This window comes from Thermobia domestica, chromosome 11, assembly GCF_964235325.1.
Source record: "Thermobia domestica chromosome 11, izTheDome1.hap1.1, whole genome shotgun sequence".
NCBI lineage: Eukaryota > Metazoa > Arthropoda > Insecta > Zygentoma > Lepismatidae > Thermobia > Thermobia domestica.
In genome coordinates this window covers 86,117,913-86,135,018 of record NC_137464.1, presented here as the reverse complement: position 1 = coordinate 86,135,018, position 17,106 = coordinate 86,117,913, and the positions used below count along the sequence as shown (strand labels likewise).

General features: G+C 36.6%; 1 protein-coding gene across 1 annotated transcript in view; it reads left to right on the top strand.

Moving 5' to 3' along the window:
- The window catches only part of LOC145664248 (DNA replication licensing factor MCM5-like), a 114,123-nt gene that overhangs the window by 25,506 nt on the left and 71,511 nt on the right, over nt 1–17,106 (top strand). The window lies entirely within an intron of this gene.

Genomic DNA, 17,106 nt, shown 5'->3' with positions numbered 1-17,106 from the left:
CTACTACTACTACTACTACTACTACTATTCACTTTTGATGCTGGTGTGCTAATAGGTGTACCAATAAATTCTTTAGGAACATTAAGATCTAATAAATTTTTAAATTCATGAATACCTAAAGGATTTCTTGAATATTTTCTTGTACGAACAACATCATTTACTAAATCTATAATATTTGAACCTGGTATTGTTTTTCCTTGAATACGTACAATGCCAGACTTATCCCACTGAATTTTATCAGAACTTGTCAACTGTTTTAATAATAGATCTGTTTTCCTACGAAGTGTTTTCGGTACTGATTGTAAAATGTCTGATACAAATGGTAAAATAGAAGTATTGCTATCTTGTTTGGAACTTGATGATAATTTTTCTTCTTTTTCTTCTTCTTGAATGATAGGTAAAGTAATAGGCTTATGTGAAGAAGAAGATGTATACTGTAAATAACGATGCAAAGCTTGTTGATATAATTTCCACTTTTGTTGTACACTAAGATCACGGCGTTTTAAGATATTATTCATTTCTTCATCTAAACGTGACTGATGTGAATCTATGGATTTAAGATTTGATTGAATTTCATGTACAGCATTTTCAGGAACTAAAATCATTTTACGTAACTCTGACATATTTAACGACTGAAAATACTACTTCCTACTGCTGCAAGAAGTGGTCCCAAGATTAACGGTAAAAGCGCACCACCTTTTTGTAGTAACAACTTCTTCTTTTTATTCAATGCAGTACGCTGCTGAGATAGAGCACGTAAGATCTTTTTATGTCTACGTAAACGTTGCTTCTGACGAGAATTTAAAGGAATGTTTCCTTTTATTGTGTTTTTAGCTACTTGAGATATTGTTCTTATTAAATCCCCTGAAGCATTTTGTAAAATTTGTTTTCGTTTTGCATTTTTGCATTTGCACAGAGCACGGAGCGTGCTGTAGTGTTGTTTCACCTTCAACATCTTGATGCTGACTAAACAAAAATTTCTGTATGCATGTCTTTTACGTTAGCGTACACATGCATGATTTCATTCGGAAAAATATTTGTACGTATTCGCAATGCATCGTTTGTTTTTTGTGTCAAGTCAAATAATAAATAAGTGTGAGGCTCCCGTGTTACTTCTTCGAACACACTCACGACTTCTTTACTATACCGAGGCATAATTTGCCTTGCTAAATATTGTATTTGTAATTTATCACGTGGATTTTTAAATACTATAATATAATGTGCATTTAAACTAATATCACGTGCATGTTTTCCTTTTGGAAATAAATTTTGAATAATAAATGTTACAGTTAACTTTTTATGATGTGCATACTTTGTAAATAAATTAGAACATCGCCATTAGTTTCCGACATTAAATCATCAAGTATTAATAATGAATTTTCTTTAATTTCAAAATTATTCATGTCAGGTATTCCCTCTACAAAACGTATTTTTGCATTTGCATCTAATTTTGGTATTACTGCACCATAACACCAAACAATATCATTAAATTTTATACTAAACATTTGATCACATTCATTAAGTAAACGATTTACAAAACAAGTTTTACCAGCCCTTGAAGGACCAGCAATTAAAATAGTAGAGGGATGTTGAAACTTTAACATCTTGTAATCAAATGAATGCATACAATAGAGACTCTGCTTTATATACACACTCCCACTCATACATTCACATATTTTCGAACATGTGAGGAAATAAAAAAGATAAAATTAAAGCTTGAATTTCGAAACGAAAATTTAAATAAAATGAGCTTCTACAAGAAGTGTACCAACTAAAATTGCACAGCAAACGAATTATTTACAAGTTTACAGCGTAGCTGCTCTGGCATACGAACCAATAAAAAAATCACTGGTATATGAAATTAAAGCTTGAAATGAAAAAAATAAATTATGAATAAATTAAAATAAATTAGGAATAAATTAAAAATAAATATTTTAAGAACGGTTATGATGTGCATACGAGCTGGTTTTTTTTTAAAAAAAGAGACAATCATACAACTCACATTCATTCATTCGTGGGTCTATAACCGTAAGGTACACTTGCACGTTTTTGTACTGGTTCATCGTCAGTTACGTCAGGTTCGTCAATACGTTTTCGTTTTTTGTTGACCTCACGGTGTGTCTTTGTCTCTCTACAGCTAAAGATACGGAACCCCGGTCTACGAACGATACTGTTTGGGTTTTCTATTACTGTGGACTCTAATTGTCCAGACACTAATTTATAGAAACTCTCAAAGTTTTTTGAGAGGTTCTATCGTTTAGTGTTATCCCCCTAATTTTGAATATATCGCGAACATCCCCTTGGGCATTTGTTAGCCGCATTGCGTAATTTTTACAGCCAAGACCAATAAAGGTTGTAAACTCCCAACCTTCAGGAATTTCATTTGTAAGATCACCCAAATAGTTTCCGAACGGTAACAAGGGTTCCTCATCTTTTTTCTGTAGATACATGATACTGTCAGTGTCACAGTAAATTGCTCTGTCAGGTCCTACAGTCGTCAGTAGTTCGTAAAGTCTAAGTCTAGCCCACGAAGTAATAAATGCGGCTAGTATCACATTAGAAAACGCTAACGGAACGTTTTCGTTTTCAATGTCTCTGTATGTGACAATGAGATGGTCATCATCAATTGGTATCACACTTTGAATTTCATACCTTGCCGTAGTTAAATACCTAAGAAATGTGACCTCATCACTAACGATTATATTCTGTGACATATCTGTGCGTTGCGCCCACTTTCCATACAATGAATTGAGGTAGTTTCGCACATTGCCTCAATCCAGGGTTCGTCCTAATATTATTATAATTTAATCGTATGCCTTCATGGGCATAATATTCTTCGATATATTTATGTTTGTCTTCTTCAGTGGTACAGTAAGCAGGAAAACCAGAGGCTTCCTGCTTCATCTGGAGGAAGGAATTCACATAGGTCCCGAACAGCCCACCTGAATTCCCCTCTTCAGGATCTAAGAGTTCAAATTCCCATATCTCATGTATATCGATTATTTTGTAACCTTTTTTAAGAGCAAGGTGTAACTCTGGAGTACAAAATGTTCCTGTGAGAGCACACTCAGCATCACTATGAGTACATTCATTAGTGTTTTCTTCTTCCATACATGTGCGGCAAAGGCCGAAAAGTAACCGACCTCCCGCAACGTATGGTAAGATCGGAAAATAGAGGTCCTTTGCAGGGACAATTGTGCATTTGACTACACCGTGAATACTTTCCACATCTGGAAAGTCCGGTCCCGTCTAAATCTTAGGTGATTTAACCGGCATAGGTTTACGCGCCATTACCCATGGGTAAAGGCTAGTTACATCGGCATAATAAATACGCTCATTACTCGTACAATTTACGTAAGAACGAAAGACCTCCGTGCGACCACCGTTGTAACAGTTCTTAGGAATAAGAAAATCAGGTAGATTAGTACAACGTTCTTGAACAAACTTTTGCACTTCCTTGTCCGTCTTTACCTTATTATCCCAAGAACATTCCCATATTTCATATAGGTTTACACCTATACTTTTCAGGTACTTACGGCGGCGCATGGTTTGCTCATATCGTTTTTCCATCGTATTGTACGAGTCTTGTGCATCGTGCAAAACCGCGTCACGATTAAAGGGAAAACAATGGCGGCAGGCATGGAAAAAACATCCGTAATACTCGAAGGCAGCGTTGAGTCCTTCGTGCCATCCATCGACCTTGTACCTACCAATATACTTTTCCCCACCTCTCCTAGCATGCTGGATTTCTATCCCTAATTGGTCTTCCATATACATAAGCCATTGCATAGCTTTTGTACTATACTTGGTCTTATGATGAAATCCCAACGCGGGAATGATAGGAATAGTATTTTCCGGTAAGTGCAAGGTACGATATGTACGCATTGCAAGACTTGCAATGGTTGATGATGTTATGAAACATTGCAAACCCTCCGTTTTCTCTTCAATAATATCGCTAAATTTGATGACCGCTTCTGTTAGAATTCTAACATCATTTTTACAATAAGCCAACATATCCTTCTGCAGGTTAAACTCCTCGCCACTTTCCGCACGTTCTTGGTGCCAGGCCTCCAGTTGTTTTCTTTCTTCTGTGCTTCGTCCCTCAGGGTCATAGTACTTAAGCGGAGGGTAGGGACCGACATAATTTTGATTCTCTTCAGTATTAAACAAATATGGGAAATCTCCCTTCTTTAAATTTTGATTAAGGCCTAACGTTTCCGGTAATTTGGATAATTTAGCACCAATATAGAGGAAAAAGTCGCGAAAAAAGATACGGTTACCTATGTTAATATTAAAAATCTTTTGACCCTGAATAAGAACACTAGGTACAATATGCTGGTCATCTATTAGAGTTCTAAGACAGAAGAGACCATCGTATCTGGATGCATTATGAGCGATCGCCAGGATCTTCTGAAAGACAGGACGTTCTACTAACACGTGGTTAATAAAATCCGTCATTGTCTTAAAAGAAAACGAACGATTTCCAATATTGTCACCGCACGTTTTACAAGGCTCATCGATACCTTTCCTTATACAGACGTGACATACATGATGACAACACACCAGTACAACTTCATGTTCCCTTTCACCGCGCTCATTCGGCGCCTTCAACATCGTCTCTACATCATAGGTAATGTACATAAACCTTTTCGTATGAACAGGTTGCTGTCTCTGAACAAAACATGTATGATTTGTATCAACATACGCGCGGCATGTTGAACAAAAATGTTCACCACACATGTGTTCCGATTTTCGCCCCCTCTTATCAAAGATGATACCACAATCGATGCAGAGCTTTACATTATCACATACGGATTTAGCCGCTTTATTATGTGTCAGATGGCTGTCAAAACAAATACCCTCAGCAAACTCTCTATTGCATGCATTACATTTAATTCTGTTTGCAGTATAGTCCCGTTCGTGAGTATGTTCGCAAAAAGTACAACGAGTTTTACACTTGTGTGCATAATATCTTTCATCATAACCTTCCAAACAATAATAACAATACTTCCGTTTGCTAAGAAAACTTGTAATATTACGAATGGGTTCAAAATGGCCAATAGTGTTACCTCTTTGATATAGGATAAAAATCTTATTTTCTGCGTGTTCTCCCGGGTAACGTACTATATATTCCCGATTATTCTTTTCAACCTCCTCATAAACAACGATTTGATATTCCCCTTTCAAATATGCTTGAAAGAGGTCCAAATCAGAGATGTCACAACCTTGCTTACTTTGAACGTTAACTCCTGCCATTTCGCAGAGAACTTCTGCTTTAAAAAGCCACTTATTATAATCTCTTGTTTTTAAATTATACAAAACTTTACTACTTGCGGTATGTTTTGTTATTCCATATATTATGGCCATGGGGAGGCAGTACATATTCTTATTTTCAATGCGAATTAATCGCTTTTCCAAGTAATCTTGGTATTTGCAGTATTTTTGGACAGCACTCATTGCATTAGGTCTTCCTTGTCCGTGCAAATTCTCTGCTATATGGAATCGAAACAATACTTCTTCCCCTAAAAGGAACACTTCATTCGAATTTAATACTCGTTCGATTGAAGTGAGGACTGTTCTAGTAGTGAAATTGTCCTTTCTTCTAAACGGCACATACACTGGTTTGTTATTAGTACTATTACTACTTTCAACGTATAAACCAATGTAGTCCATGGGGCGTGCGTTGGAGATCACATGTTCCAACGCAAAATCGATTAAACTTTCGATATAGACCTCTGGGTTATTAATATTCCTTTCATCACCCACAGGTCTGACGACAATTTCATGGCCCGTAAGATGAAACTTACGAAACCTTTGTCTGCTTTGTCTTACAACTTCGAAATTACTATTTCTTTGATTATCCCCGCCATGACTATTATCACTACTACTACCACTTGTACTACCACTATTATGACTACCAGTAGTACTACTCGTACTATTCTTATTTATGTTGCCATGTCCAACCATTGGTGGGACACTAGCAGATGACGGTCCAGGCTGGGGAGAAAAAATCAATTGGTTCCCATAGTCATGATTATCCTGTACACAATATTGAGCTGGGTTGTATACAGGATTTTCTCCCTGGACCTGTTGCGTGGGTATAACCACAGCATTGTCCTCATTTTCAACCAATCTCCTCATTTCTTCTTCAATTGGTAATTCAACGGAATTTAAATTGTCAATCCCATCTGCTTTATCATTTAGGAAAGCTAAATCTTCATTTGATAACAAATATAAATTATTAGGACTCAAGTTATGAGTTTCTTGAGGGGTCATGACTATGGCATTATTATTTTCAGATGGGATTAAGCATGGTTCCAAAACAAATCGCGAGCCAAAATCAAAAAACTCAGATAACTCTGTATCATTTATCCTATCTACCTGACCTTCCCCACAAGCTAATAAATACATAACTTTATCTAGAGCCAATTCATATGATTCTTTACTACGGAAAAAACCGTACACAAACAAATCCAGTACGTCAGCACTGCTTACACAGTGCTGGAGAAGTAGTATATCATTACCTTCAAAGACTCGAAGGGTCCGCAATATGGCTTCGCATCTCACCGTTCCCCTATGGCCAAGTCTGCTTAATTCCATAATGGCTTTCCACGTACTAAAAACCCTAGGGTACTCGTTGAGACCGCGCAAGACCTCTTGCAGGTAGATTTCATCAATAAGGTTTATTTCTTCAGTCGGGCAGAAGAAATCCATCTAAAAAATAAAACAAAAAAAACTATTTTGAGTAATCAACACCACTTTAATAAAAAAAATCAAACAAATACTTCTTTTAAGCAACGCTCACATAATAATATCATTTAAAAGAAAAAATAACCACCTTTAGTTAATTATTGATATGTAAATAGAAATCAATCAAGTTACTTTATGAAAAATCAGTAAATATATTCACTTATATTGAATTATAAACTATTCTATTAAAAATATCCACACACACACACACACACACACAGAGAGAGAGAGAGAGAGAGAGAAAGAGAGAGAGTCTCTCTTTGTTCATTAATATTGGTTAAATACAAGTCAAGTACAATTAAAAACTATATAATTTCTTTCTTTTTTTAAATCATAATAACCATAAGAAATACATACCTTTCAAGGCTTAGTTCTCCGTTCACAATCCACAAAAAGAAAAAGAAGAAATCTCAACTGGGATAGTCGGTACTTTTAATATATATAATTGCTAGCACCACAACGCTTAGCACAGCTTCAATGTCTGTAATAAAACAGGCTTCAATAAATATAGTGATAATCCTGTATACTTTATTTAATACTATTAAAATAGGTTTAATAATCAGGAAAGCTTTCTCTGTGATCTTTAACACACGCCGACGTGAGAAAAAATGATAATCGTACACATCAAATACATGTTATATCATGTTCTATCAAGTGTTCTCCCCCTCCCACCACTAACAGTGACATCTGTCGGAGAACTTTTAAATTAACTTTAGTTTAGATTACTACCGTGTGCTGTGTTGACGTATTTATTATTTGTCCTGAATATATATTTATATTTTAAAGGTAAAGTATTATATATTTCTTTTTATCCATTAAATACTACTGATAGCATTAAATAAGTACCAAGAACCCTTCTCGCAGTTGTGTTCTGTTAATAAAACATAATTTGTGAGGGCATAGTTAATTCTTCTATCAGTAAACCACCAAACGTTCATTATATTACAAATCCTTAAGGGGGACCCACCAACACATATGGACCTTCAGTTGAACATAATTATTATCATCATGTTATTACCTATTCAGAAAAACCGCAATTGTAGGAATTAACTAATGGGGAACATGCCCTCAACCGGTAAAAAACAGCCCCACATAATTCTCTTTTTGCTATAATATAATACTGCTAAAATCTCGGGTCACCTGTAACTAATGGGCCCCGCCAGTTATAACGAGGTGCTACAATAGTCGTACGTGATTTTCCTTTTGCTGTAATATAATACTGTTAAAATCTAAGTAAGCCTGGGGGCCGCGGTGGCTCAGTGGTAGAGCGTTCACCTCTGGTGCTAGGGGGTTTCGGGTTCAATACCAGCTCGCACCAAATATTTCAACATTTTTCATGACAAACATTGTTTGGATTTATTTTTTATAAATTGTGGTGAACAAACACCGTGTGCGTGGGTTTTCTCGGGGTTCTCCCGTTTTCTCCCACTTTCTTCATTCCACCATTTTATTCATCTCACATCTTCACCGTCTCCTTTAGCCTAACTGGCATAACCGTGGGACGTAAAACTCAAAAATTTCATTTCATTTTTTTTTCTAAGTAAGCCTGTGACTAATGGGGAAGGGGGCCGCCAGTTATAGCTATGTGTTACAATAGTCGTACGTAATTCTCTTTTTGCTATAATAGTCGTACGTAATTCTCTTTTGCTATAATATTGCTAAAATCTAGGCAATCTGTCTAAGATGCAAAGGCCAATTAGTTGGAGGGATATAGTGCGAATAGGACTATATAATTTCATTTTGCTTCTAGGATACACAACAAGTTTTCAAATCAAAAGACAGTGTTCAATAACTAATGTATTTAGGGGTTCCGTAAAATTTTCTTTCTTAACATTAAAGCTAATGTACGTGATATGTGACTACCACCAACGCAAATAACTAACATTCAGTAATATTTACTATTAAAACACGATAATGTTGGGAAAAAAGCGCTCCCCCAAGATTAAAACATTTCTTTCTGCAAATACTAGTCTTAGTTCAAACATTTGCCTTCCTAAAAGATTATCAGTTGTGTTACCAAAGCGTACTTTTATGCCATCTATTGGCAAATGAGCTTACTTAAACAGTTCAAGTCCCATCTGTACAACGTACATATATATATATATATATATATATATATATATATATATATATATATATTAGGTATAACTGATTTTAAAGTGATCGGTATAACAGTTAAAAATCGTAACAAATGAATCAAACATATTGTAATTAAGCATCCTATAATTAAGCAAATAAAACTCTACAAGTAAATGGCCCGTCTTTAGACCTTTTATTTGTAGGTTCACACTGCAAGTGTTCTGAGCTTCTTATTTTAAAAACGAGCTTAGTTAGTATTTTCGAAATTATTTGTAGGTTCACACTACAAGTGTTCTGAGTTTGCTTAGCAAATGAACCAATAAAATAAAATAACACGAACCAATAAAAAAAATAACACGAAGCAATAAAATATTTTAATAGTTCGCAGCGTAGCTGCTATTAGCTTGTGTACCAAGCAATCGGTAAAAGAAAGGAAATTATAAAAATAAGATACGAATCAATAAAAATAAGAAGCAATCGGTAAAAGATAAGAAAGGAGAGTATCTTTTTATTCTCTCCACATATTGTTCCGACTAATTTATTAGGAGAATGCAAATAAGAATGAGCTTCTAATAATAATAATAATAATAATAATAATAATAATGTCCCTCTTGCATGATTACAAATGGTCGTAGGTTTATTCCCCCGATAATGTTTCTCAGAAGCAAATCGTGTAGTTTTCCAATAATTATTCAAAAAAACTTTCATTATAATTAAGTGAATAATACATGGCATTTAAAAAGTTCTCACCTTAAAAATCAGAGTTCGCTCTGTTAAAATCACTGACGAAAAAAAGTTCAACACACAAAAGATCAACACACACACACTATGGAACTGTGTAAAAACAATAATAACAAACTTTATTTCAATACTATATATATATATATATATAAGGATTTCATTATGTCCCTCCCCTAGCATCATGTTTTCAGCGGGTTTTCAACCCGATTTCATTAATTATAAATAAATAAAGTCATCATGTCCGCTAACATCGTTTATTCAGTGTTACGGCAAGACATCTAAAAATTTCTTATTTACAAGTTCGTCAACCGCTGGAGAAATCTCATTCAGACAGGGTATCAACATTTGTGGCTTGCAGCTATGTACGGTTCTCATCTAATTAAGGAAAATGCTTACATGTTAAACTTTCATCAGATATTAGATATTCTGCCAAAATCAGATATTGCCACAAAAATACATCTTCTAAAGGAGAAGAAACATAAAATTTCTATCTGTCTTCTTCATCACTGCCGATAAGTATCGCAGTGACAATCATAGTTAATGGAAAAATATTTCAGTATGTTGCCAGACAGTTTTCTCATGGCCAAGGGAGAAAGTGTCTAAGGTTATTCCGGTACAAGCGGAAATAAAAGTAGAAAGTGCATTGACACTCTATACATGCGTGTCACAACTCATAGTTCTAACGTAAGCAAGGGGAAAGCGTGTAAGGCAACAACCCGGAAGTAATGGCATTTACAAAAATAAAACTCTGTTCATTCTAAGCTAGCCTTCTCTCAGAGACGAAACAACAATCAGTCGCTCCGTATTTCAAACTTGGCTGTAAACACGAAGTTAACTATAATGAATAAACAAATCAATAAATCGATGAATAAATAATCCATTCAAATCATACACACACCACACACATTTCGTATTTCCCATATGTTTTTTTTCTCGCCAATTTACATGTAAGGATTGCAATAATTCTCAGTACAATACAGCGTTCACCTCTGGTGCTAAGGGTCCCATATTCAATCCCCGTACAATACAGCATTCATCTCTGTTGCTAAGGGTCCCATATTCAATCCCCGTACAATGCAACGTTCACCTCTGTTGCTAAGGGTCCCATATTCAATCCCCGTACAATGCAACATTCATCTCTGTTGCTAAGGGTCCCATATTCAATCCCCGTACAATACAGCATTCATTTCTTGTGCTAAGGGTCCCATGTTCAATCCCCGTACAATGCATCATTCATCTCTTGTGCTAAGGGTACCAGGCTCATTTTCAGTACAATAAATCATTCATCTCTTGTGCTAAGGGTACCATATTCAATCCCTGTACAATACAGCATTCACCTCTTGTGCTAAAAGTCCCATGTTCAATCCCCGTACAATACAGCATTCATTTCTTGTGCTAAAAGTCCCATGTTCAATCCCCGTACAATGCAACGTTCACCAATAGTGTTAAGGGTCCCGGGTTCGATCCCAGTACGTATCACATAAACTTTTACACATCTTTTATTCTCTCTCTCCACATATTGTTCGATCATCTTATTTGTTCCGACTAATTTATTAGGAGAATATAAATATTAATTTAATCACTACTACGGAAGTACGTGATACAAAATGACGTATCAACAGATTTAATTCAAATCAAACCAATTCAAATTTCCATTATTATTTTTAAAAATAGACAGTATAAAGTCTCTACAGACACGCATACAAACTCGAAAAAGACCACATCACCTTTCCATGTCAGCACAACTAAAAAAAGAAATATAACAACTTTCCAAACACACGTAACCAGGTCATCAAACCTTAATGACCTAACACAACAGGCTGCCAACACAGCCCATTTTCTATATTAATTAGAAAATGACTTTCTATATTAATTATAGTACATAACGGTACCCGTAGAATACTTTGTCTGCAACTACTTAAGTTGTTATAGGAGTAGAAGTACAGAAAGTAGACCATATAATCTAAAAACTTCATACAAGACACGTAAGTTTGGCCCTCCACTGTACAACACGTGTCGCGGTTGCCGATCGTTTTTTTGTTTTTAATGTGTCATGTGGACCTTCCTCTTCCGTCAGCAGTGATGCCAATTTAGCCTATTTTTGGCTAAATCTCCTTTTTTGGGGAGGCGTTCACCCATACAAATCTACGTAACGCTTATAGCCTTAAATAGAGCGTATTTTATGAAACTCTTTTGCCACTTTGGCCTTGTTTGTTAGCCGTTAAATTCCAAAATTACTTCTTTGACAATCAAGTGTCAATGTTTTTTTTTTAATAAGACTATTTGTCGTTATATGACTCGTATTAATTTTCTTTTGACTGGGGTGTTTTGTTACGCAACAAACTATTGTTTCCTCTTCTTCTTCCCCCTCTACGCAAAGATTTAAAGATACTTAACAATATTTGTCGACTCAGAAATAATTTTAATGTCGCTTCCGTAATGATCGCGTTTGCTACTTTTTAATTATTTTGATTTTCGCATTTCGTTTCAAGAATGAGAGTTTTCTAATACAAATTTTGTAACTGATCGGTTCTTCAAGCCACGGAGATTGTTTTGGTTTATTAAAGAAAACAAATAGGACATCTAATTAGCTTGAAAACACTCAATACAAACATGACGATTCGTGTGGGTGTACGGAGAAATTAGAAGCATTGTAAGGTCTATGTCCTGCCGAAAGAAATACTACTGAAAATTGGGACAATGACAATCTACACAACCAATCCACAATCCAACGATGGTGCATCCAGGTCCAGCGCCTCGGCTAGCTGCGATGTCATCGATGATGACTTATTTTAATTCAACTGACAATATGGCTGTTGACTTTCAGGAATCAGATGAGTTATTGATGGATTTTATTTTAATTTAAAGTCATATATGTTACTTGTTAGTCTTCAGGGAATAAAATTCACCATTCCAAATTTTACTAAAACTCACTTATAATCCTACACACTAAAATGGGGTTTAAAATCGACAATATGGGTTATAGGTTAGCAGTTCAAAATCTAACCATTGTTTGCGTAAAAAAAAGCTTATTTCTGAAGGTCGTTTAGCCTATTTTCTTCAGAGGTTGTTGGCAACACTGTCCGTCAACAGTAACCAGTTCAGCTCTGAGTGTCGTGATGTGAAAGTGGTGTGGTAAAATGGGCGACCTGACAGACTTCAAAAGAGGCATGATCGTTGGTGCCCGTCTGATTGGAGCTTCAGTGACAACAGTGACGAACGTTGTGGGGGTATCGAAAGACACTGTGTCCAATGTCACGAGGGCATACACCATTCATGGGCAAATGACGTATGCAAAGCACAACAGTGGTCGAAAGACAATCCTGTCAGATAAGGACCGGAGGGCATTAAAACGGATTGTATCAGCTAAAAAGACCACTGCAATGAAAATTACGTCTGAACTCAATCCCGACCTACAGGACCCGGCTTCATCGAAAACAGTGCGACGGGAACTTCATAAATGAAAAGTCATGGCAGGGCCGCCAAACCCCTGGTCACAGCAGTAAATGCGAAGAGGCGTATCCAGTGGTGCAAGGACCACAAGACGTGGACTCATGAGCAGTGGAAACACGTAATGTGGTCCGATGAATCGACCTTCACCTTCTTTCCAAAAACCGGTAGTGTATACTTATGGAGAACACCGTCGCAGGCCTATAATACAGACTGTCTGCTCCCAACTGTAAAGCATTGGGATGGTTCTGTTACAATATGGGCAGCAGTGTTGTCAGATGACGGGAAATTTTCAGCAAACCGGGAGGTTCTTAGCATTGGCAGGAATGCGGGAAATTCTGTTTGAAAATGGGAAATTCAGTCAACCTAATGGAAATTCAAATTGGATTTCGTCTTCGAGACCAAATTTTCAAAGAAATGATTTTTCTCGATCCTTTCAGTTTTATTACTAACTAACTAACTAACTAACTAACTCTATGGCCTATGGAACCCGGAGGTTAAATGCCGCGTTCATAAAAGCTCTCCACTGACTTCTATCCTTAGCTAACTGCATCCAGTTTCTACTTTGTGTTCCAATCTCTTCGAGATCCATCTTAATATTGTCCTCCCATCTGCGCCTAGGTCTTCCTAATGGTCGTTTTCCGAGTGGTCTTCTTGTCAAGACTTTGAAAGCGTTTCTACTTTCTTCCATTCTAGTTGCATGACCCGCCCACCTAAGCCTCCTAGACTTCACGACCCTAACAATGTGTGGTAAACCATATAAATTATGTAGTTCCTCGTTATGAAGTTTCCGCCATTCCCCATTCCCGTTCCTCTTGGGTCCGAATATTCGTTTCAGGATCTTGTTTTCAAATACCTTCAGTCTATGTTCTTCCCTCAGAGTAAGTGACCATGTTTCGCAGCCATACAAAACAACAGGCATGATTACCGTTTTGTATATTTTAAGCTTCAAATTTCTCGACAGAATTCGCGACGACAAGAGATTTTGAACCAAATAGTAACACGAATTCCCTGCTTTTAATCGACATTTAATTTCTCCGTGAATATGATTTTCCTCTGTTAATATTGATCCTAGGTATTTGAAACTATCCACTTTATCAAAAGTATTATTTAATATTTTAACGCATCCATAATTTGCCGTATTCCGGTCCCGAAGCACTTCCATGTATTTAGTTTTCTCTGCATTTACTTCTAAACCCATGTCCCTGCAAGCGTTTAATAAGATCTCTGCATTTCTTTCTATTGTTCTCCTATCATCACCTATTAAATTTACATCATCAGCATATGCCATAACCTGGTGAATACCGTTCAATTCTAGACCCTGGTTGCTATCTTTGATTTTCCTTATAGCGTATTCCAGAACGAAGTTAAATAATAATGGCGACAACGCATCTCCTTGTTTCAGGCCATTTTCGACGTGAAAGCTCGTGGACAAAAATTTTCCTACCCGGACTTTACTTTGGGATTCATTTTAACATATCTTAATTAATCTAATTAGCTTACTCGGTATTCCAAGTTCTGTAAAAACGTTGTATAATTTTTCTCTCCTAACCGAGTTGTACGCCTTTCTAAAATCAATAAATAGTTGATGTACCGGGGTTTTGTATTCCCACTTTTTTTCGAGTATTTGGCGAATGGTAAATATTTGGTCGATAGTTGATCGATTCCGTCTAAATACGCACTGATAATCTCCAATAATTTCATCTGCGTATGCGGTCAGTCTTGCTAATAGAATATTTGAAAGAATTTTATAGGATGTTGACAGAAGAGAGATTCCTCGATAATTATTACAGTCAGTTTTGTCGCCTTTCTTGTGAATTGGAACAATGATTGATTCTTTCCACTCTTGTGGCAATTCTTCCTTGTTCCAGACAAGGAGAATGAGTTTGTGTATCTTGTTCCACAATTTTTCGCCTCCAGCTAAAATTAACTCAGCCGGAATTTCATCTACACCCGGAGATTTGTGTTTCTTTAATTTCTTTATAGCAGTTTCTACTTCTATTCGGTTGGGTTCTGGGATATACGGTTCTGCGGTGTGTATCTCCTTTTCTCCACGCACACTAGTTTTCGGTTGCGTGTTAAGCAAATCGTCAAAGAAATCTTTCCATCTATTTAAGATGCTATCCGTGTCAGTGAGAACTGTACCGTCAGGTTTCTTTAATATATAAGCACGAGGTTGATAGCCTTTCTTAAATTCGTTGATTCCCTTATACATGTCCCGAATGTTTTTATTTTTACTATTATCTTCAAGTTCCTTAATTTTAGCTTTCAGAAAATCGCGTTTCTTTGTTCTAAAAGCTTTGGAAGTTTCTTGCCTGATATCTGCGAAATTTTGTGTAGTCATTTCATTCGGATTTTGTAGCCAGCGCAATTTTGCCTGTTTTCTCTTCTCTGCTAGTTTTATGCATTCCTGGTCGAACCATGGTTTGTTCCTACGTATTTCCGCGTGTCCCAATTTTTCTTTTGCTGAAATTTTAATGCTATCTCTAATTTCAATCCAGGTATCCTCAACGCTAGTGCACTCCGAATCTTCTAAAGCCGAGAATCTATTCGAAACTTCAATCTGGTATTTCTCTATTACCTGGCTCTCTTCTAATTTCTTTAAGTTGAATCTCTCCGTTTTTGGACAATGAATATTACCTTTATTCAACGATAACCTCTCTCGTATTATCGCTGCTACCAGGTAGTGGTCGGTGTCACAATCAGCCCCTCTAAACGACCGGACATCAATTATGCTATTGCCTTCTTCTATCTACTAAAACGTGATCAATTTGATTATGTGTTTTCCCGTCTGGTGATGTCCAAGTGTATTTATGAATGTCGTGGTGTGGGAATTTTGTACTCTTCACGATTAGGTTTTTGGATGTTGCAAAATTTACGAGTCTAACACCGTTGTCATTACTTTCTTTATGCAGACTTTCGTTCCCTATAATCGGCTTGAAAATATCCTCTCGTCCTACCTTCGCATTGAAATCCCCTAATAGAATTTCCATATGGTATCTCGGGAGTTGGTCAAATATCCCTTCCACTTCTTCGTAAAAACTGTCTTTTATATCGTCATCCTTATCTTCAATTGCGGCATGTACATTTAAAACAATAATATCACACCACCGTCCCTTAAGAGTAATAAAAGAAAGCCTATCAGTGACAAATTCAACCCGTTTAATTGCTGGTAATATACGTTTATGAACGAAAAACCCTGTTCCTAACTGGTGATTTTTATTTCCTTCCCCGTAAAAGAACGTAAAATTTCCGGAATTCTCAGATCCATTTCCTTCCCACCTAACTTCCTGAACTCCTACTACGTCCATCCTGTATTTCTCTAACTCACTCGTTACGGATTTTAAGGCGCCTGCCCTATAAAGACTCCTAATATTCCATGTCCCAAATCTCATGTCCATTTTCTTTTGCTGAGGTCGTGCCAAGTTATCAGTCCTTGTCCGAGGCTTGTGTGAATATTTCTGAACAAGTGCTTTTTTTTACAGGATGAGGTTGTTAGCCCTACCCAAACCCCCAAGCTGGAGGACCACTCCTAGTCGGCTGTCCGCGACTGCTTATTCAGTCTATTCGCAGCTAACCTCTATATCTAGAGGCCTTCTCCTCGATCCGCAACCTTTTATTACTGGAACCGAAAAAGTTTAAAGGAAATTTCGGTTTTACTTTCTATTTTTTCAACTTTTCTGGATGTTGAGGGTGCGGCCGCTAAATGGAGAAATTTACCGTTGGCCATTGATTTTGACAAAGAAAACGAAAAGCATAGGCAGAATTAAATATTGATGAAATGTGGCATTCCATTGGGGAAATTAAAAGTTTTGAAAATGTTCTGCCATTTCAAAATCTTGCAAAAATAGTTTTATCACTGCCACACTCGAACGCAGAGGCTGAAAGGACTTTTTCCACTGTGACCGATGTAAAACCAAAGAAAAGAAATCGGATTGGATGTGACTGTGTTAACGCTATTGCGGTTGTTCGGTCGAGCTTCCAGGCAAATAACATAGACTGCACAACTCTCCGAGCAACTCCAAGTTATATTTCCCACTACTCAGTATCTCTGCTGTAAGTGAAAAATAACGACAAATCTACTTC